This window comes from Pseudonaja textilis, chromosome 3 (genome assembly GCF_049901715.1).
Source record: "Pseudonaja textilis isolate UNSWEBS1 chromosome 3, rPseTex1.2, whole genome shotgun sequence".
NCBI classification, from domain to species: Eukaryota; Metazoa; Chordata; class Lepidosauria; order Squamata; family Elapidae; genus Pseudonaja; species Pseudonaja textilis.
This window is the reverse complement of record NC_141992.1, coordinates 70,203,863-70,227,099: the sequence shown is the minus strand read 5'-3', so window position 1 is coordinate 70,227,099 and position 23,237 is coordinate 70,203,863.

The window sequence follows — 23,237 nt, the reverse complement described above, 5'->3', positions numbered from 1 at the left end:
AACATTTAAAATAACTTTTACCGTATAGACTGCCCTGTTTAAGAAACTTGCAGCTTTGGCACAATTCTTTTTTAAAATAATCTTATTAAACTCTGCAAATATAAAGATTAAAAAAACTAATACAAGCTAGGAAAAATATAAAAAAGAAAAAGGTGTGCAAAGAGATAGAAAAAAAGAATAAGAAAATATATATATATAAGATAACTTTAACCCCTTCCTTCAGATAAGTATAAACAGTTTCAGTAATTTAACACTTTCTCTAATATTTCCATGAAAAAGAAAGAAAAGTTCTATTCTTCCCATATCTTAACCTGTATCAAAAATCAAATCAAAGCACGTCATTCAATCCTAATTAGCAAAGTCTATTAAGAACTACTAAAAATAATATACTGTATATATTTTAACTTTTGCAAATAAATCTGTATTGTATTCCAATTTATCACTTTTTCCAAGAAATAAAACAAAAGTAATCTCTTCTCACTTATAAACAGAGCTTTACAATATTGTTATTCAGTCCTGTCAAAAAGAAACCCCATTAATGGGACTTCTGGTTTGAGCTTCTTCGGCGACAGACCGAAATCCGCAATCATGCATGGTTTCAATCCGTGCTCGCCGCTGGAGTGCCCCAAGCTGGCTGGGTTTGGGGCTAAGCCACCCCATAGAGGTGGTGAAGAGTGGGAAGACTGCCAGAATAAAGGAGAGCCGCATCTCTCCTCCCCAGCTGGCAATTACTCCCTTTCCCGAAGGCAGTTGCAGCAATGGTCAGAAATGGCCACCTCAAAGAAGAACTCAACCAGAAAAGAATGTTTAGGAAGAAGATAAGAAGAGAAGGTTTTGGCTGACCAGGTCGAATAGAAAAAGCAACAACATAAGGTACCTTGGAATTTGAACTATAAAGAATAACATTGCCCCCAAAGAAGATTTTGAAGCGGCAAATGAGAGAGGGAAGGGAAAGGATTTGGTGTTTTTTTTCTTTCCTTCCCCATATTGACAACTAAGAGATTTAAGTAAGAAACTGATAAAAATCCACTATGACATTAACAGGCGTTTAAGCTGAAAATAAAATGTCAAAGGGATAATAAAGACTTCTGGATTTTCAAAAACCTTTAAAAGAAGGAAAGGACGGAAAAGGAAAAAACAAAAAGGTGGGATCTGCAAAAATGGAGGAGACCACCTGGAAGTAAAAGGAATTACAAGTAAAACTTTAACAAGATTCCTAAAAGATACATTCCAACTGAAACTTTGTAACAAGATAATAGAACCCCAGGAAGAGAAAGTGGAAAAAAGAAGCAAGAAGAAACAGCTTTGGATTATTTGGATTACTTGGTGATTTTTGGTTATTGGATCTAAAGGACTAAAATCAATTGGGTGATTGTTCAAAAGTTTTTAAAATGGTATCACTCTTGGACAGTATATATATACTTTCTCTTTAGGAACCTAGTGTGTATTTTAAGAATGTACCAAGCAGAATTCAACTGGAAGTTATGTGTTATATTGAATGTTATAATTGTAAAGGCATAAATTGAAGTTTAAATAAGAGTTGAATGGACAAAAATTAAAAGATACAAAGGTGTCACACTCCAATCAGTAACTACAGGGGAAAATATTGTTTAATGAGAAAAGAAAATATGAAATTGAAACAGGACAGACAAAAGTACAAATATAATGATTAGAAAGATATTGAAACTTAGAAAAAGATATGTATGTATAATTGAATTTAGAAAGGAATGAGATAATTAAAAGCAAGATTGAGGAAAACTAAGGGAAGGGAAAAATTATTGAGAAAATGTTAAAATAGTAATAAGACATGGAATAGAACAAAAAGATGAATATGAAATTGAGTTTTTGTCTGTATGGAGAAGTGATAACCGGGGACCATGCTATTCTCAAAAAAAGATATTTTATTTATATTATGTTTTGTGAAAACCCAAATAAATTTTTTACAAAAAGAACACCAAAAACACACATATTTTTAACTCTGGTCAAATATTTATATATATTTATTCTGTTTGCTTTTAGAAAGCTTGATCTGTAATCCCACCAAATGATGTCCTACAAAATGATTTCTTATCATTTTCTCTTTTTGCTCCTTTCAGGAACAGTTTTAGTTGTTACTCCCACATGGGCTCCTACATGAGTTTAAAAGCTCAAAACACTAAACCTTTGGTCACAGTGACTGACCCAGATTGGATCCTGCAACGACTTGAGTAATTTGACATATACCCTTTGTAAATCCAAAATAATAAGCTTTCCAAATAATTGTTCTAATTTATTATTTATATGTTCTCTGCAGTTATTTAGTATCTGTACCAGGGGTGTCAAACTCAATTCCATTTCAGGTTGGGAGTGCCTGTGGAGGTCCTAAGCTCTTTGCCTGTGAAAACAGGCTCTCAGGTGCCACCCATGGCCCTCATGAGCTCCATTTTCAGCTGTGATGGCCTCCTACAACCTTCTGTCATGAAAACAGAGCTCTGAAGGGCCACATGCAGCCCTTCTGAGCTCCATTTTTGCTGGGAGAGGCACCGCAGACCAATCCTTTGCTGTTTCCAGGGTGGCCCCATGGGCCAGATCTAAGCATCTCTCATGCTGAATCCAGCCCCGGGCCTTGAGTTTGACACCCCTGATTTATACAACTTTAATTAATTCTATAGTCAAATAATATTGCTCCACTATATGAATGGGTCTCTTTACTATAATTCTTAGTTCTCTATTGTTCCCTCTGGTCAACCTTGAAAATCCCCTCTAATGAAATGTTGATTTTCCAATTAATAAAACATTTCCATGGAAAGATTTGTTACACTTGATTTCAAAATCTTCTTACATTGTTTTATAAAAATTTTAAAAACACACAAGAAATACTGTTTCAGGTCTTATAATTTAAAGCCTTTTAGTTTAGCCTTTAAATTTCCAAAATCAGCATTCTAGTTTGCCCTTTTCTTCTTTGCAAAAATTAAAGTTTTTCTTTTTAATCCTTAAACTTACAGAAAACTTCTTTCATTTGGGGTGGAAAGAAATTCTCCCAGCATGATGATATTTGCTCTTTGGAAAGTCAATGACAAGCAGTTTCCTAAAATAATTAATAGAGGAAATGAGTAAACCCAATGTCCATTTAAAGGCACCAAACTGTAGCTTAGTCAGGATGGTTTTCTTTCTACTTCCACAAATCCATTCGAGATAACTATTTTGTAGTCTATTCACAGGCAATCTCTGTATAGAACAAACCTGTGATTGATTCTAGTTCTCTCCTTGATCCAGAGAGGAGTTCTGAGGAGTTGATCTGTTCACCAGCTATTCACTGTCATTGGTTTTGCAGAACCATTTTCAGATCACCATTGCTTCCACAAAAGTCCAGAAGAACAACAGCTTTTGATCATAGATATAAATCTTGACATTTGTTTTCTGCTCAGTTGGTACAAAAGTGTCTGAAAATGTAAGAAGGAAGCCATGAAACCTAAAATTTCTCCCCCTTCCCCCATGCATTACCAATACACACAATCTCAACACTCAATACTGCTTTATGCTCCCATAGAGCATCTGCAGGATTCAATATTCTTTGTATTAGAAGAAAGAACTCACAACAATTGAAATCATTAGCAGATCTGCATGTTTTATTCAACATCTCAAAGCGCCACTAGCATTGTCAATCACAAAAGCTATTTTCACAGTTAATCAGCTAGACAGAAAAGATGAAATTCCTGTTGTGTCTTGGGTAATGGCTGTAGAGAATCATTCTTAAATAGCATTGCTGGAAAGGAAGGAAAAAACTCATTTCCCACCCATCTTTCTTCCAATAAGCCTGTCCAAGATGATTGGTTCTTGTAGCAGGAAGAAAAATTGGTCATTTGGAAAAAGGAAAAAGTCATTTGGAAAATGACCAAAGTCATTTGGTCATTTGGAAAAAGTTCCTCCACCTATTGTCATAGCAGCTACATTCAACATAACTGAAAAGAAGGAGATTAATGAACTAAACACTTGTTTGTAGTGTAAGGTAATATTTTCAAGAATATGTATAACTATTGAGATGACAGCCAAGAATATTGATAAGAAATATCTAATTATGCATGTTACTATCATCCATAAATGTAACTGATGATCTCAAATTGCTTATCAAAATCATCTTTCATATGAATGCTACTTGGAAAATTTCTCTCCTAATTTCAGCTTACACTTTGAACACCTTCTCGAGAAAAACTTCCAACTTGTTTATGGTATTGTGGAAATTAATTAATCCATTAAAAAAAATTTATTAAATTTTTATTTAAATATTTATTTATTTAAATATTTCTTTTTTAAAGGGTTATTGAAAATAACTTTTTTTTAAGGGACCACACCTGAAATACTGCATCCAGTTTTGGTCATCACACTACAAAAAAGATGTTGAGAGTTTGGAAAAAGTACAGAGAGAAACTGCCAAGATGATTAAAGGCCTGAGACTAAAACATATGAAGAACAGTTGCAAGATTTGGGTTTGGTTAATCTGGAGAAAAGAAGTACTAAGTGGCGACATGATAGCAGTATACCAGTATTTGAGGGTCTGCCACAAAAAAAGAGGGGGTTAACTTATTTTCCAAAGCACCAGAAGGAAGAACAAGAAACTAATCAAGGAGAGAAGCAATCTGGAATTAAGGAGAAATTTCCTAACAGTGAGAACAATTAACCAGTAGAACAGCTTGTTGTCAGAGGTTGTAGTAGGTGCTTCATCACTGGAGGTTTTTAAGAAGAGACTAGACAGCCACTTGTCTGAAATGGTAGATGGTCTCTTGCCTGAGTAGTGGGATGGACTAGAAGATTTCCAATTTCCTTTTCAGCTCTATGCTATTCTATTCTGTATCTACTTCGCCATTTTCTTTGTATGGGATATTAAGACAATGCCAAATGAATTCAGAAATATTTAGTATAGTTCTTTCTTGGTTATACAGAAAATATTTCTGTGAGTCCTATGAAGTCTTCTGCCAGATTTCAGATGCAGAAGTCAAAGATACATACAAATTGTATAATTAAGCATATCTCCCACAGAGATGAAATTCACCTACCACTATAAAGAAATAACCATGGGCCTGTAAAATGACATAGAAATAATCCTGCTTTTCTTATCTACGTTAAAAATTTGGATAATAAAACTATGAATTGATACAAACCTGGTAGTTCACTGCTGCACTCAGATTTTGCAAATTATCTACTGGACAATAAAAGAGAAAAAAGATGTTCTGATTTGCTCATTGAAGCATAGTACTTCAGAATTCATTCTGGATTCTATCTGCTTAGTTCATCTCCAGATAGTGAGTACTAAAGTATTCTCACTCCATAAAATAAGCAAAATCGCATTGTTGATGGCCTAAGAATCCTAAGAAATCCTCTTCCTTTGGATCCGGTTGTCTAGAATTTTCTTTTAGTAAGTTTTCCCCCCCATAAATCAGTTCCCTACTAAATCAGAACCCTCTTCCCCACAATTGGTGCCACAGCCCCTCATTATAATTCCATTACAGTTGATGAAATTATTGACATTCAGACTTAACCAAAGAAAAATTTAGGAAGTAAAAATTCAGCCAAAGTTTTACAAGATCAAGTCTGCTTAGGATATATCTAATGCTATCTAATGAGGTAAGGTGGACCAAGTAGTTCCCTAAAATGCCTGCTTTAGCCAGAATTTAAGTTGGCAGAGGCTTACTTGAACCTCCAAAGGAGATGCAACCTAACTGTAGCCAAATTAAAGCTTTAGACTTTGATTGAGGGATATGCATGATAGCTTTTAGAAATACACATATTTAACTGGTAATTATGAACAAGTAAGCACCATATGGTGTTAAACCCCAAATGTTGGCTTTAAATACTGTAGTTTGGTAACTGCCAATAAATAATTATTTCTGTATTGGCTTGCAAATTTAACAAATTAACAGATTGATCTGCTGAGTTATGTTGTATGATTTTTGTTCTTTAGAACATCGAGGAAAATATTTAACGGAAAACAATTAAATTAAAGATGTAATGTGCTATTGTTTTGGTGAACCTGTGATAAATTAGTCACATCAAACAATTAAGCAACAAGCAATAGCTCGAATAGTTGAAGGATTTGATTCAGGGGTGATATTCAGCAGGTTCTGACCAATTCTGGAGAACCAGTAGTGGAAATTTTGGATAGTTCGGAGAACCGACAAATACCACCCCTCTGACTGGAAATTTTACAGTATCCTTCCCCTGCCATACCCACCAAGCCACGCCCACAGAACCAGTAGTAAATTAGTCACATCAAACAATTAAGTTGAATCCCACCACTGATTTGATTCCTCATCCAATTATTAGGCAGCCCACCGGAGACCATATCTTCCTAATCCAGTGGCAATAAATCTTTTCTAACTTCTTAAAAATATGTCATATGTATGAGACACCCAAAGTTCAGATTCATCTCTGTAAAGGATAAATAATTTTCCTGTTGATTACATAATACATATTTATGTCACACAAAAAGTAGAAAAATTGGAATACATTGAAAGAGAATTGAAAATGAAAGCTTAACATGCCAGAGTTCTGTAAAAAAGAATTGTTAATTTGGGTTTCCTGCTCATCCAAAATGACTTTTATTATTAAAAATAATTTTGTTTGCAACAATTATGTTTCAACTGGATTGCTATTTAAGTACTAAATGCTCACTGGAAAATATGATTCGTATTCTACAATGGCAATCCATTGCAGGCTTACTCCATCAGTACACATTGCCGATATAATAAGATTTATTATAAAATAATAAATGACTATAGAACTACATGGATCTTCTTTGTGCCAGTAGTTCTCCACTTATGACTATAATGGAGCCCAACATTTCTGTTGAGACATTTGTTAAGTGAGTTTTGCTCATTTTATGACCTTTCTTGCCACAGTTGTTAAGTGAATCACTGCAATTGATAAGCTAGTAACTCAGTTGTTAAATGAATCTGGTTTCCCTATTGACTTTGCTTATCGGAAGGTCACAAAGGGGAAAATCACAACACCCCTGGGACCCAGCAAAGGTCATAAATATGAACCAGTTGCCAAGCACCCTGAATGTCGACCACATGATCATGGGGATACTGCAAAGATCCTAACTTTGAAAAATGGTCATAATTCCGTTTTTTTTTCAGTGCTGCTGTAACTTTGAACAGTCATTAAATGATCTGCTGTAAATCGAGGGCTACCTGTATTCTTTGCTTGTTTTAATGATGTTCCCTTATCTAATGCCAGTTTTTGGCTCCCTTGCCTTCCTATTAATAATGACAGCAGGAATACCTCCAGTTCAGTGAGAGGATTCAAAAAATTTTACTACCTGTTCTGTGGGCATGGCTTGGTGGGTGTGGTGTGGTTTGGTGGGCATGGCTTGGTGGGCGTGGCAGGGAAAGGATACTACAAAATCTCCATTCCCACCCCACTAATCTGCTTTCCAGCTTCGTTCTCCTGTGCAGGGCAACAAAAGAAGACCCAGCCAATCATCTGGGACTCGGGAGGCAGAGAATAGATGGAGGTGAGGCCAGTCAGAGGTGGTATTCTAAACTACTCAAAATTTCCACTATCGGTTCTCCAGAACTGGTCAGAACCTGCTGAATACCACCTCTGCTCCAGATTGTTGGGAATACTCAGTAACCCAGTAGGTTTTCTCTTTTAATTCAGGAAATTTACAATAAAGCTTGAGGGCAAAATTACAGCCCATTAAATGAGTTATTCTGTCCAGTGCATTATGGGTTATGGAATTGATATATTTTATCCAAACAACTTACAGAATTTTATACAGTAGGTTTTGGAGAAAAGTTGGGGAAATGCAAAAGGACTCAAGTGTCATTACACCCAGTCTATTTGTGTTATATTTCAATGCGAACTCAGTCTGGGACATAGATTAATCATGCTATTTAGTTAGCTAGCCCAGTTTCATTTAACAGAATTACTGATTTGAAGAAACAGATGAAAATATTACAATTTTTAATTTTTCTTCCTAAATTAGAAAAGCAGATTTCTTGGCACAACAGAGAACTGCGCTTAATATAAATTATTAGCAGTTTCAACTAAATCATCATGACCATTTTCCATTTTTACATCTGTGCTGCAGAAGACTTAGGACTTCAGCAGATTGCTAGGAATTAGCTAATTCAAAGTTGCACATTCATTTGTTTGACACTATTTATTGCTGTTTATGTCACAAAAACAATAACTGGAATTTCATTACCTTAGTCCTGCTGGCAATGATAAATTTCACATAAATGCATTAAAGATCTGAGTTCTAAACGAGTCTTCTTTCAACAATGAACAGCAGCCAAAATCACGTAATCCATTTTGGAAAATATATGCCCTTTTATTTAGTATCTCTTTGCATGAAGATTTCACGATGATTCAAGAATTGCAGTAACAGTCATGTTTAACTCATATCCATTCTGGCAAATTTATGTTATATTGTCTTTGCTTCTGAAATTGTTGTTGCCTAAGGAAAGGTCATTGGCCCTAGCAGGTCAAATCTCAGTATGATAAATAAGAATATAAATTGCCTAATTATATATTGATGCATCCATTTCACTCTCCATTGTGATTGTGTTGGCAATCAAACCACAGTCCTACAATTAACATTCAACATTTCATTCCATTTAGGCACCCATGGTCCCCAATGTCAGAGCAAGTTAGGATGTCCAAACCTAATCTAAATACAATTTAAACAAGCTAGTTCCAAAGTTGGTACAGCTTTTCAGTTTTGATAAAATGGTGACAAAACATTGTTTGTTTCTTAATCCCAAATTTCTAGTTCCAACTCAAAAGTGGAGGTAGTCCTCAACTTACAACAGTTCATTTAGTGACTGTTCAAAGTTACAACAGCACTGACAAAAGTGACTTACAATAATTTTTCACACGTATAACCATTGCAATATCTCCATGATCACGTGATCAAAAATTCAAACACTTAGCAACTGATGCATGTTTATGAAATTTTGGTGTCCTGCATGTGATCACCTTTTGTGACCTTCTGACAATTGAAGTCAATGGGGAAGCAGATTCATTTAACCACTGTGTTACTAACTTAACAACTGTAGTGTTCCACTTAACAACGGTGGCAGGAAAAGTCATAAATTGGGGCAAACCCAGGAGTGGGATTCAAATTTCTTAACAACTGGTTCTGTGGGCATGGCCTAATTTGTGGGTGTGGCTTGGTGGTCATGTGACTGGCTGGGGGTGGCATGCTGGCTGGGGGTGGCTTGGTGGTCACATGGCTGGCTGGGCATGGCTTGTATGTAAATATTGTAAATATTTATGTAAATATTGAATTTTTTATTTAAAAAGAGCAACTTTTACCCAAAATCAGGCAAAACAGGCAGGCAGATTGAGTTGCTTGCAGAATCACAGATTCACTCAGAGATCTATCTTTCTGCAATCTATTGCCTGAATCTGTCAGATAAAATTTGCTTGCAAGCAAATGCACAAAATTAACTCACAACACAACATGTATGTAAATATTGAATTTTTGTATAAAAAAAGAGCAACTTTTCCCCCAAATCAGGCAAACCAGGCAGGCAGATTGAGTTCATCACAGATTCATTCAGACATCTGCCATTCTGCAATCTATTGCCTGAGTCTGCACTGAAAAATAGAAGCTTCAGTCCTAAGGAAGGTTCAGCTTTGCTTGTAGATTAGCTACAAAGCAAGAAATCCAACAATTTCCTGCTTTCTAGATAATCTAAACATCCCATCACAGCTGATAGTCGGAACAGCTGATAGTCAGGGGGGAAGGAAAAATAGGAACTTACCAAAAAGAAGGCATAAGGCAAGCAAGTTGGATGGCACACATGCCAAGTAAGGAGTGAGTGGGTGGGGAGGGGAAGGGAAGGGAAGGGCCAGCCAGTGGCATGATTTGCCAATTCTCCAAACTGCACAAAATCTTAACTATCTTAAAATCTTAACTTAAACTCCAAACTGCACAAAATCTTAACTATCTTAAAATCTTAACTTAACTGGTTCTATAGAACCAGTCTGACCAGGTAGAATCTCACCCCTGGGCAAAACTCACTCAACCAATGTCTTGCTTAGCAACAGAAATTTTGTACTCAATTGTTGTCATAAATCAAGGACTACCTGTATTCGAATACATGAACTATATAATTTGAAAATCTGCAATCTCTCCCAGATTACTTCTGGACCATTCCCATGCAGACTTTGTTTGACTTTCATCTTCCCTGTTTTTTCCCCTTCATAAAAACTTAGGGTAATAATTTCATATTTTTAAAAATAGTAAGTTTGTGTGTGTGTGTGTGTGTGTGTGAGTGAGTAAGTGAGGGAAGAGACAGAAAGAAAGGTGCATTTACCTAAAATTATCACCCAATTTTTTTTCCCTAATAGAGAACTCGCTGCCCAACTAATTCTTGCTTTTGTTCTTTCTGGGTTCTTCCTCGCCATATAAGGTATGGTCTCTTTCTTGTCCTCTTCATTGTATATCACTTTTACTACCTTCTCCCTCTTACAAGTAATAAGTTATGATCAGCAAATGCAAATAAAAAAGAAATATTAACATTTTCAATTTTCTAACAAGATGATCAATAGACTATCTTTGCTAATGGCATGCAAAAATGATTTGCCCTTATAGTTACTTTTTATCTGCAAAAAAAAAAAGATTCTTTATAACCTGTAAGATTTCACATCTCTATGCCTCTAATTTCAGGCAAGAACAAAGTGAGGCTGGTAGTTGAATATTGTCATATTTTAGCAGGGGTCTGGATCAATATTATGAGTCTTTTGGCAAATGTAAGTTGCTTGAACTGGCTTCTGAAGTTCCTGTGAATGGGAAGACTACTGCTAATTTGGCACTTGCTGTAAAAGTCTTTTCCCAATTTTATTTCAGAAATGTAAGATCAATGTGCTGTTCCTATAAAATTATGGCCATGCCTTCAAAAATCTCATTTAATTTTCATTTGCAACCCCAAATGAAAACATGTGTTCCAAGATAATTATCAAAGTGAAATCTATAGGCTACTTCTGTTTTGCATTTGATACACAAACAGAAAAAAATGGGATAAGGGTGCAATTTTGGGCTCAATTATAGTCATAAGTTGACCATTACCTGTACAAAGAAGATCCATGTAATTTTATAGTCAGGAGAAACAACATGGTACGATTGGATTTGAGCAGGGAACAGAGTGGAATGCGACAACTTGCCACAGACAACTTGTTGCAGCCAGTGTAAGATGGTTTTGATAGCCACTTCAATTTTGAAACTGGTTAATCATATTTTAGACAAGTATTAGTTGTGGAAGGTGCTCCTAGTCTATTAGGGAAGCACAATTGTCCTAGAAGATTTTTCATCGAGCTAAAAAGAAATATGCCAACAGTGTGCTAGGTAAAATTCCGTTGTATATGATGATAGAGATGTTTCAAATACTCTTTATAACCACATTGGATATTATATTACTGAAACAACTAAAATATTTGGAAGAGAAAATGATGGTTGAACAAAAACCTTAGAATTTCATCTTTAAATGCTTCTTGATAAAAGTAAATTACATGTGATATTATTAATCTCCAGTTTGTAGTTTCTCACGCAGATATGTCTGGGGTATCATTATATTATACAATTCACATGTGTGATAAAGTGGAAAGCTCATGAGTAGTTGTGGTGCATACTAACTTCAACTAGAAGCTTATTGGTAATTGTAATCTGTGATGACATTAAACAATCAAGAGCTGCAGATGTCACCACTTTTCCAGAAATGTTACCTAATTTCATCAGAGAGGGTTAAATAAGAGGTGTCAAACTGGTGGGCCGGATGCATCATGTGCAGGCCATGCCCAACCCAGCTCTGCAAAATGAAAAAACATTGTGATACGTCATGTGACAGCAATGTGACACTTGTGAGCTAAACCTTCCATTTTACAGCATTGTCATCTGATAATCCTAGGGAGGGATTACTTTGAAAACTTCCTATTGAAGCAAACACCATTTTAAGTACTTTTGACATGCTATGTTCTGACCTAGGCTTCTTTAGAAAGCATAAAACACAATCTTAATCCTGACCAAACCTCTTTTATTTCCACAGCTGTGAATTATGTTTATTCACAGCAGCCAGGCTTCACAAAGAGTCTGTCAGGGGAATGTTTATAAACACGCGCCTTATCACATTTGGAACGTGGCCAGAGAACTAATTTCCAGATGCAGGGCAAAGCCAAACTTGACACAGAGTCAAACAGAACTTTTCAAAGCTTGAACCGACCAAATGAATTAATTGCTTCCTGCAAAAGCTCATGTCCTGTTCTCTCCTCTTTTATGTCCTATGGGAGGGTCTAATCATCTCTGAGGTGTGGCCTTACTCCAAAGCCAACCCTGCTTTCTCAATTGTTCTTGTCTTCTGCTAGCTCTGTGCATGCACAGGTTGGTAAGTGGTTCCATAAGCTCCCCTGCATCGCTGCTGTCCAAACCCAAAGGCAACTGCTGACTGCCAGCCTGCCCTGGCCCTACCTCTGCCCCTAATGTAGCGCCCTCCTCCGAATCTTCCTCAGCCTCCAGACCCAGCCCAGGTTCCTCCCCAACCTCCTTACTGCTGTCCAACTCTGCTGCCAGCTCCATCAGCTGCCGGTGGGCCACAACATACTAAAGTTTTATTTTTGTTGAGTTTCTAAAATCAGCACTTTAAATACAGAAAAAAAAAATGCTTACGTTATAGGTAGCTATTTTGTCTTTCCTAAAAGTTAGGTATATTTTTGCAGTTTAACTGGAAGACACACATATATTTCCAACTCTGCAATAAGCTGTTAAAATAACCATTGTGAAGAAACCCTATTTTGAGCTTTTGGGAACAAAAATAAGAATCGATAACAACTTTAAACTTGCATGTGGAAAGATTTAACAAGTTTCAAATGGACAGGTGTATAAGTGCAGGCTTGTGCAAAGCACTGCAAAACAAGGTATGTTTTATTGGCATGTCCAGCCCCACTGTATTTGGGTGAACAAGGCATGTTCTGTAAGACAAATTTTTACAGATAGTCTTTGACTTATGAAGAGTCGCTTAGTGATTGTTAAGTTACAATGGGCCGCCTCAGGGCTACTTATGACCCACATCCAATATTCTGAGAGCCACCCTCTCTGTTACGGGATTGCATTTGGGCAATCAGGCTATTTTATGGCCATTTGCACATGACTGCAATTTATGTCTTTGGGGGGGGACCAGCATTTTCTCACAGTTTCCTGGGAAAAAAAGCCCATTGAGCATAACTGATTCATTTAATGATTATTGTGTTTGCTTAACAACCATAGTGATTAACTTAATGATCTTTTTTCTGCAAAAAAGGTTGTAAAATGAGGCACAGTCACATGGGAACACATGTAATGATCAGCACAACTTGCAACCATAATTTCTGGCTCAATTACAGTCATATGTCAAGGATTACCTGTAGTTACATATACTATGTCTAAACTTATGGAAAGCATACCCTACAAGTGTAAACATCTGTCACTTATTTAAGGATAAATGGGTTACATGCCCTAAAAAAAAATCTGGCACTCCTGATACTGATTCTGTTTTAAGTTCTGTATGCTTTTGAAAAATGATAATAGTTTTGAAGCTGACCATCTTAGATCAAAAGGAGAGTTTAATTTTCTACAAATATTTTAACATCATTGGAGACACCTTCCAGCACCAGGAACAACTCAAGATTGCCTTAGAACAGATTAACAGAGTTGGAAGGTCCGTTGTAGGTCATCTAGTCCAACCCCCTGCCCAAGTAGGAGACCCTACACCATTTCTAACAAATGGCAGTGCAATCTCTTCTTGAAAGACTCCGGTTTGAAGCTCCCACAACTTCTAAAGGCAAGCTGTTCCATTGGTTGATTGTTCTCACTATCAGAAAAGTTCTCCTTATTTCCTTTTTTTACCTTTGGGTGCCTTGGAAAATAGTTTGATCCCTTCCTCTCTGTGGCAAATATTCCCCTCCCTCAAATATTGGAACACTATCATCTGTCCCCTGGTCCATGCCCAGTTCCTGTAACCATTCTTCATATGTTTTAAACTCCAGTCCCCTAATCATCCTAGTTGCTCTTCTCTGCACTTTTTCTATAGTTTCAACCAGAGGTGGTATTCATCAGGTTCTGATCAGTTCTGGAGAACCAGTAGCGGAAATTTTGAGTAATTCGGAGAACCGGCAAATACCACCTCAGACTGGAGATTTTACAGTATCTTTCCCAGGGGTGGGATTCAAATTTTTTAACAACTGGTTCTGTGGGTGTGGCTAAGTTGGTGGGCGTGGCTTGGTGGTCAAGTTTTTGGCTGGGCATGGCCAACTCAATATCACTCACATCGAGGCACGTATCTCCTCTCCTGGCCTCTCATAGGGATGCTACAACAGTCATAAGTGTTAAAGATGGTCATAAGTCACTTTTTTTCAGTGCCATTGTAACTTTGAATGGTCACTCCACACAAGCAAAGTACCAGCAAAGGAGGGGGAAAAAACTCCAGAGAAGTTCCTGAGTCAGGAAGTCTATTCCTGCCAAGAACGTAATAACGTTAACAGAGAGGCAGTTTCTGTAAGCATACCAGGATGTTTCCTTCCTGCCTTCCTTATAGGATTAGGCCAGTATTTTCTTCTAACAACTGGTTCTCCAAACTGCTTAAATGTTAACAACTGGTTCTAGCAAATAGGTGTGAACTGGTAGAATCCCACCCCTGATCCTTCCCCTGCCCACCAAACAGAACCGATAGTAAAAAAAATTGAATCCCACCACTAGTCTCAACTTCTTTTTTTATAGTGTGGTGACCAAAACTGGATGCAGTATTCTAGATGTGGTCTTACTAAGGTTTTATAGAGAGGTATTAGTACTTCACTTGATCTTGATTGATTTCCTCAACATTTGCTAAGATAGAGCCTTCATGGAAAGAGTAACAGCTGATTAAAAATTGTAATATCTGTTGTTGGAATTTTGATGGTGAAAATTATTTCTTCAGGTCAATCTTGTTTGGACGTCTTAAGTGGTGTTGAAATTCTAATGAAGATCAGGAGAAACAGCGGGAAATGGAAACAATATTGTGTAATACTTACTAGCAGCCTGTGAAATGATAAACAGCCATATTTGGGAAGGAGAGTAAGGAAACCTGGGAGATAAATAGGTTTTCATTTATTATTATGTAAAAACCACAAGCTAAATGTCACCATAAAGGATTTTAATTATATTTTGCAATTTTTAAAAAGCCAGCAAATCAAAAAAGGCCACAATTATGTTATAGTGGTGAGTAAGAGAAGACTACAGCACAAATTCTCCATACTTCTAGCCCAATCAGTGCCGTTAACCATTACAGTAAATTATGTCTTCTCTCCAACATCCTTCTTGTGACTGTGTCTTTAATTCATAGGATACAAAAAAATATGCGTATTATAAAATGATGTGTCACAATTTTTTTTTAATATGGTGGGAAGAGTCTGCAGCTGAGGACCTAGAAATGGCCCTCTGAATATTATCAATAAAATTCTATTTTTATGTCAGTGTGGGATGATTTTCACAGTTTTTCAATAACTTGAAATGTTTAAAGTGTAAAGAGCATTTACATGTAGGAAGTTATGCATTTAAATTCCTTAGTTCAGGAATATAGAAAGCAGTCCAGGAAATGAGTCAAGACCTAACTTTCAAAGTAAGAGTTATGCTCTTCATAAACCAACAAAGGTAAATTTTCCTAGTAATAAAACAAGTAGCATCTAGTCTAGAACAGCAATGACAAGCTAATCTCATAGATATTTCCTCATTTTTTTCAAAATAATATTTTAAAACTATTCTCAAAAATCCTAGGGCAAAAGTCTATTTTATTAGTGAAAATAAAATGCCGGAATGTAAAACATTCTACTAGCTTTTATTCTCCTTCAAAAATTAAGCTAGGTCCCAATGTTCACTTTTTTATCACTTGCTGGTGTGTATGTTTTGTCACATAAGCTTTGCAGAATTATGTGCATATTTAACTTTAAGAAAAGGCAAAAAACATATTCTCTTGCATTTAAGTTGCTGGGTTTTTTTTTTTAAAAAAAAGCTCAACTCAAATAAAACCACATTAAAGCTTTATTTATTTCTAAGATAGTCAGAATGTTGGCAAAAAAATACACGTCCCAATGTTACCAGAGGCCAATGCAATCAAATGGAAGTTATATTAATCACTAATTTTTAGGATTGGCAAGTGGCCTTTCCCAATGAGATTAGGTAGTGTGTCACATCCAATATGGCTTCTGACCCGGTATCATTAGCATCATGTTTATTTGGTTGATGTCACTGAATAAAACGAATGTTAATGTAATGCAACATTACATGCCATACTTGATCAGTTACTCTTTGAAGTACCTTAAAATATGATCTTTAATCCATTTGTTGTATCTGTATTCCAACTTTTCTCCAAGAGCTCAGGGACAGCAAACCATAATAATAGGTTCATAAATCTTTAGTAAATACTTAGTTAATAAACAATAATCATATGTCTGAATATGCTATTTGAATCCAGTCAATTGTAAACAATGTCCTGGCTCCCAAATTTCACTCCCAACTTATCCAATTTGTGATTCCCAACTTTCTTCAACAGTAATCCAATATGTCTTGCCGAGAATTTGATGTGTTCAGGCTTGCTCTTATTTGAAGGGAAAGAGGATACCATAGGCTAATTATTTCCATGCAAATATCAATCTCAAATAGTTTTACTAAATAGTTATGTATCATCAGTTCAGCTCTAACCTCTGGCAAATGAATGAATAAATATTGCCAACCCAACCATTCAGTCTTTAATAATAACCCATAACTTATCTGATTATATTCCAGTAATCTCTTTGAGTAATCACTTTGATTCTATCCATCACTTTATGTCCAAAATATATGAATGTCATCATTGTTTCAAAGGAGGAGTCAAGCTTTATTTGATCCAGGACTGACTGGTTCTTCTTGCAGTCCATAATATTCCTAGAAATTGTCTCCAAAGCCATACTTCAATACAACTTTTTACTCTCTTTTTTTTCAATGACCAGCTTTTGCTACATGGAGATCACATGTGCCAAATGAACAATAGTCAACATGTTATACTTTAATGCAAAAAAAGCTTTACTACCATGTTAAAAACTATTTCATCCAAAATCCAATTAGTATTTTCAATGCCTAAATAAGAACTCACAGCATTTAAAGGCAAAACAAAATGAAACTCTGGCTAAGATTGCAAAGTTTCTAGCTAAACAAAACCAGGAATTGGATCAAAAGGAATAAAGACATTTTTGGCACCAACTATGAATTCTCATAATTGGCATCAATAATGGACTTTTCTTCTTCTTAGAAACAGTATTAAAAAACACAGACAAACAAATGGACTTACATAGAGGCATATCAACTATGCAAACTTTTAAAAGGTACTGAATGTCATTTGGAATGTACTAGATAAGTCACAGTCTGAATCTTTTCTTGGATCATTTTTATGTCATCCTATTAAAGAGTCTAGAGATTAAAAAGAGGGTAAACACTCAGTATCCAATCTACTTTGGCCCTACGTCTACTTTAAATAAGCCAAAAATATATCTATCACATTTCATTTTTATTGCTTTCATGCTGTCTAGTTTCAGTGCAAACTGAACAGTAATAAATAATCATATTCAAAAGGAAAAGATTGTCTATTGAATTTGAAATCTATGATGGTAAAGTTCTCTGTTTCTGGCATCAAATGAAATATCATTTGTTGACTAATTAATAATGAAATGTAAAGGATGACTAATGCAAGTGCATACATATAAGCCTGTGGATATACTTATATGGATACACTGACTGACTATTCAAGGCAACAGAAATTAGTTTACTAGAATGCAAGCACATTAAAGAAGTGAGTAGATTAAGTCACCCTTTCAAAAAATATACAGTAGTTGGCTAATTACCTAGCAAGGATGCAGAATCTCCAGGCTGATCTGGCCTGCTGATTAAGCCCATTCTGTCAAAGACGAAACTAAAAACTTCCTTGAAGTTGAGTTGAGTGCAATTGCTGCTAACTACATGGGAACACTGCTGTAATTTTCCTAGCATTATGTTTCTCCACAGTTTTTTTTCAGTGCCATACTCAGCTGCAGAAACATCTTTAGAATCAGAGGCTTTCATCCAAATGACATAACCAGTGTTATCCTGTCAGCTTTGACTCTGTACATGCAAATGACATTGTGACATACAAACCAAAAGGACAAACTGTATTGCTTCTGTCACTGCCCTTCTGCTAATCTCTCATTTCCTGAGGGCTTGTCATTTCAGAACTAAATTGTCTGCTTAATTTTTCAAGTTCAGATACCTGAGCCCAACTAGTCAGCACTAATGCTAATCAGCACTAATGCTTTATCGCCTACTGTCAACTCTATTATGGGTTATCTCTGCAAGTACCACAGTTATAGGTATCCCTAACCAAATGCTCTGAATCATTTTTCTTTCACTGAATTCATGTTTGTGAGTACTCCAGTTAGGCTGAAAGGCAAAAACTGGATTGTGAAACCTGGGCTTTCAGGCCTTTCAGCTTTGCCTTGGCTATTTTGAGCTGTCTCTAATGCAATTGATGGCAAACCTTTTGGCCTTGTCTTTCCAAAAATTCAGAAAGTAATGGGAGAGGGTGGAGCTGGGGGGCCGGCGGTTGGATGGGAGATCTTGATTCTCCAAGATCACCGTCGATATCTCAGCTGCTGATCAGTCCCCATGGACCTAAACCATCCCGTAGAGGTTGACAAGGGCACATCCTGTTGATCCCAGGGACATCACAAAGTCCCCTGTTGATCCAGGGAAAGCCCTTTTTGCCAGCGGTGGAGAGACAGCCTCCCAAGCTGCTGAAGCTGGGACAGCTCTGGAATGGAACAGATTGGAAGAAAGTGTGTCAGCTTGGTGAGATGAACTTTTACTTATTATTTCTTGGAGAGACCACCCTGAAAAAACGAAAATGGACTAAAAGTGAAGAGGAAAGAGTTTAAGTGGCGTGATTAATTGTCAAAGTGAAAGTTTTGTCCTTTTTTCCCCCTTTTTATTGGAATTTTGAACTTGGCAAAGCTGTTTAACTTTAAGCTGGACTGGTACTTTTTAATCTTTTTATTTCTGTTTGTATTTCTTTTTTCTTTTTTAACAATCCTTTTGAAAATTGTTTTTTGATTAAGACTCTTCTGCTTGACTTAAGATTGATTTTTCTCCCTTTAAAAAAAGGGGGGAGGGAGATTATACTTTTTTTTTTTTTAGTTCCTGGTTGTAGATTGAGGAGGGGGAAGTGAAAGTGAAGGAAAGAAAGTAGCACTGCCACCCAGAGGCTTGGATATATTGTTTCTTTTTCCTTTCACTAATTTATATTATAATCAAGGACTCTGAGCTGTGTATTGGAAAAGATAGAAATGAGCATGGCAGTTTGTTTATTCAGGTGCTCATTTCTGAACAGATAGCTGGAGTCTGGAGTTGAAGTTGAAAGAAAGAAGATTGAAGTGACCTTGAAAAACTCTGAGCTGATTTATCAAAGAGCCTTGGATATTTGGCGGCAGATGCTTGTTTTATATTAGAATTGCTTTTTACCTTTTGCCTCCCTTCCTACCCCGCCCCACTAGCGGGGCTCTTTTTTTTCTTTTTAATTGGATTTTAACTTTTTAAACCAGGAACTACAATGTAAACCTTTTATTTTGGTTTTCTTTTTGTTTATTAAGAAGAACATATGGAATATTTTTCTTTTTGCCTTTTTATTTTTTACATCTATCATTGCAAATAATTGGATTAAGGTATACAAGTGCCTGAAGAGTTTCTTTTTCCTTTTTTCCTTTGGAGTGGCAACTGTTTGCCCTCATTGTTTTTTTTTTTCCTTTTTCCTCTTTTTTTCTTTTTTCTTTTTTCTCTCTCTTTCTTTACAGATAAGCATTACAAGATGAGTAGAAAGACAACAGCCTCGGCTTCTTCGATACCAACCCCCTCATCATCTGGAGGACAACAATCTATACAGACAATATTACAACAGGAAAAAGAGAAAGAGAAGGAAGTGACATTACAAATGATCATGCAAGGAATTCAGAAAATTGAGCAAAAAATTGAAAAAACAGATGAAAAAGTGGAAAATATTCAACAGATGATGATGAAATATGAAGACAGATTCAAAAAAATTGAAGAAGATATACAAAGAGATAAGAAAATTGGAGATATTGATACTCGTTTGAGCGATATCAAAAAGGTTTAAAGTCTATATGTTGTTTTATCATTTTTTCTAACCATGTGTGGATTTTAGTCCAATATTTCTTTGTGTCTGAACATGTCCACCACATATAGTAATATAAACCAGGTATCTGATGACATTTCCAGTATTTATCCAATTTATTCTTAAACATTCTCGCAAGTCTTGTCGGGGGTAAGTGCCACCTGTCAAACATCTTATACAAATTTTCTTCATATGCAGTTAACATTGTCATTTTATAATTTTGAGACCCCAATTTTTGCCATTTTTCCAAATCAATCCCATATCCAAAATTTTTCCCCCAAGCAGTCATTGTTTCTTTAACTTGCTTCTCCTCCAATTTAAATTCTAATAGATGTCCATAAAGTTTTTAAATTACCTTTTCATTGGTACCCATCAAAATTTTATCTAAGTCAGTCAACTTATCATAAATACCTTCTGCCTTGGAGTCTTTATCAAACCTAGATTGTATTTGCAAATAAGAAAACCAATGTTAACTGCATATAAAGAAAATTTGTGTTACAGGTGGCACCTACCCCCGACAAGACTTGCGAGAATGTTTAAGAATAAATTGGATAAATGCTGGAAATGTCATCAGATATCTGGTTCATATTACCATATGTGGTGGACATGTTCAGACACAAAGAAATATTGGACTAAAATCCACACGTGGTTAGAAAAAATGATAAAACAACATATAGACTTTAAACCAGAGATCTTTTTATTGGGAGTCATACCAGACATATGCAATAAAGAACTGAAATATTTGATTGTAAATGTTTTAACAGTGGCTAGAATTGTATTTGCGAAGAACTGGAAAAATGACAAAATACCTATGCAGGAGGAAGTTATCAAAAAAATTATGAACTGTGCTGAAATGAGTAAACTGACATTTGAAATTAGAGAGCAAGAAGATAAGCAATTTTATATGATATGGGATTCGTTTTATCAATGGTTGGATAAAAAGGCATGGTAATATAATAACTAGATAATTTTGTGATAGAAATCTAATAGATTGATATAAAACATAATATAGATATATATAACCATAGATATATATAACATAAATTTTAAGATAAAACTTGGAACATCTCATATAAAATGATGGAATAAATAGTTTAGTCATGGATGATTAATAACTGATAAATATATAAACATATGTTAGTTTGACAATGTGAAGACTGATATAAATTGTGAGTAAATGACTACAAAAGTATCACACAAAAGATACATAACCAACTGACACACTGTATGTATATAAAATGGAAGAGGATTTTATGTTTTTATGTTTTTGTATGTGTATGTTTGTGTTTAAAAATAAAAAACTTTATTTTAAAAAAAAATTCAGAAAGTAATTTGCCTCTGTGGTCGCACACCCATACTCCAAGCAAAAGAGAAACAACTCTCTATCTTTCTACACATACACACCACCATTTGAGGGCAACCTGAATAGCAGCACTCTCCAAAAATGTTGAGGTTGGGCCTAAAGTCGAGATCCAGGCCTCAATTTCAGCCCAGGTGCCACTACTGCCGCTCAAAAAGCCCACCTTGTGCATTCCCCAAAGCATGCAACCCTTTAAGAATTGTGCAATGTTTTCTTTCTAGTAACAAGCCCCTGTAATCTAGGCTGCTCCAGGTCATATAAGGCCTTCGTTCTTGAAGCAGCTTCAGAGAATGCTTTTCCGTGTCTGCTGTAGCCTCTGAAAACCACATGAAAGCATGCCACCTTCTCACACAATTTTTCAGAATCACACAGGAGCACAGCTCTCTTTCAGGACCTCCAGAAACTCCAGAAGCCACAGAAGGGCACCTCATTTTCATGCAGTGTTCAAAAATTGTACAAGAATATGACAAGCTTTCAAGAATAGTTGTCAAGTTTTGGTGAACACTGGATAAATGCTATTTTGTCACCCAAAATGTCATGGCATGTTAGCTTTGACACCTGTGCCATAGGTTCACTATCAATGCCCCAGTGTGAAGAATTGATGATAACAGGTATCAGGCAAAACTAGCCTTGTGGCTATTATACTTCGAATATCCACATAATTTTGTCTTATAAGTTTCCCCTGATAAAACAAAACTTGAAGTAACAAGCTTAATTGAGGGTAAAAAAATTACATATTTAAGTCCAAATAAGGGATCTGTGGAAGAGAATTCTAGAATCAAAATGTCACTGTTGAAAATACCTTATATTGTTGATATATAATAAATGTCTTATAAATCTAATGTCATCGAGACATTACCTATTGAATCTTCATATCTGGACTTACATATAAGGGAAAAAATGTCCTAAATTATTTCTTCTATGTTTGTCTCAACACTATAATAACAGAAAGTGTAGCTTCTTTGGAACTGGTGTTATGTACTTCTGTTAAACTTTCTTTAACTGAGCCATCAGTTCTGGTTTAACCTCAGTCCTATATGGCAGAGCACACAGAAATAATCCACTTTTCAGTTTATCAATGAATGTATCATTATGGCCAGTCTATCTCTATCTAGAAGCAACCGGAGCTGGTAAGCCAGACAGAGAAAAAAAACACATTTCTTTTTCTGCAAACTATCTGGCCCTCCATTGATAAAAATGTACCCCGATTCCCTTCAAAGGGAAACCTTTGAGGTAATTCCCCATTAGGAAAATGAGCACATACAGGGAGACGTATCTGAGAGTAGTGTTTGAATAATACACACACAGAACACAGATACACTGTACAGTAAATGTAGGTTTTTACTTCCAGAAATGTTAAGCAAAGTCCAAAATAGGCAGTCCAAAGTCATTCACAGGTAAATCAGTCAGTTTTTCAATCCAGGGATAATTCAAATATCAAAGTCCAGTATCAAAAAACAGTTCAGTATCAGACTTACATCAAATCCAGTAATATCAGTCAATTAGAAGAAATGGAGGAACAGCAACGCTTTCCAAACAGAAGGAAACAGAGATACTCACTCAGACACACTCTCTTCTGAGACTAAGACTAAAACAATCCAGGTTTCTGGCTCCATCTTATGGCCATTTGAAAAACCACACCCAATTGCAGTTTTTGCAGTCTCTTAAAGATATAGTACTAAAATGTTTATCCTGGT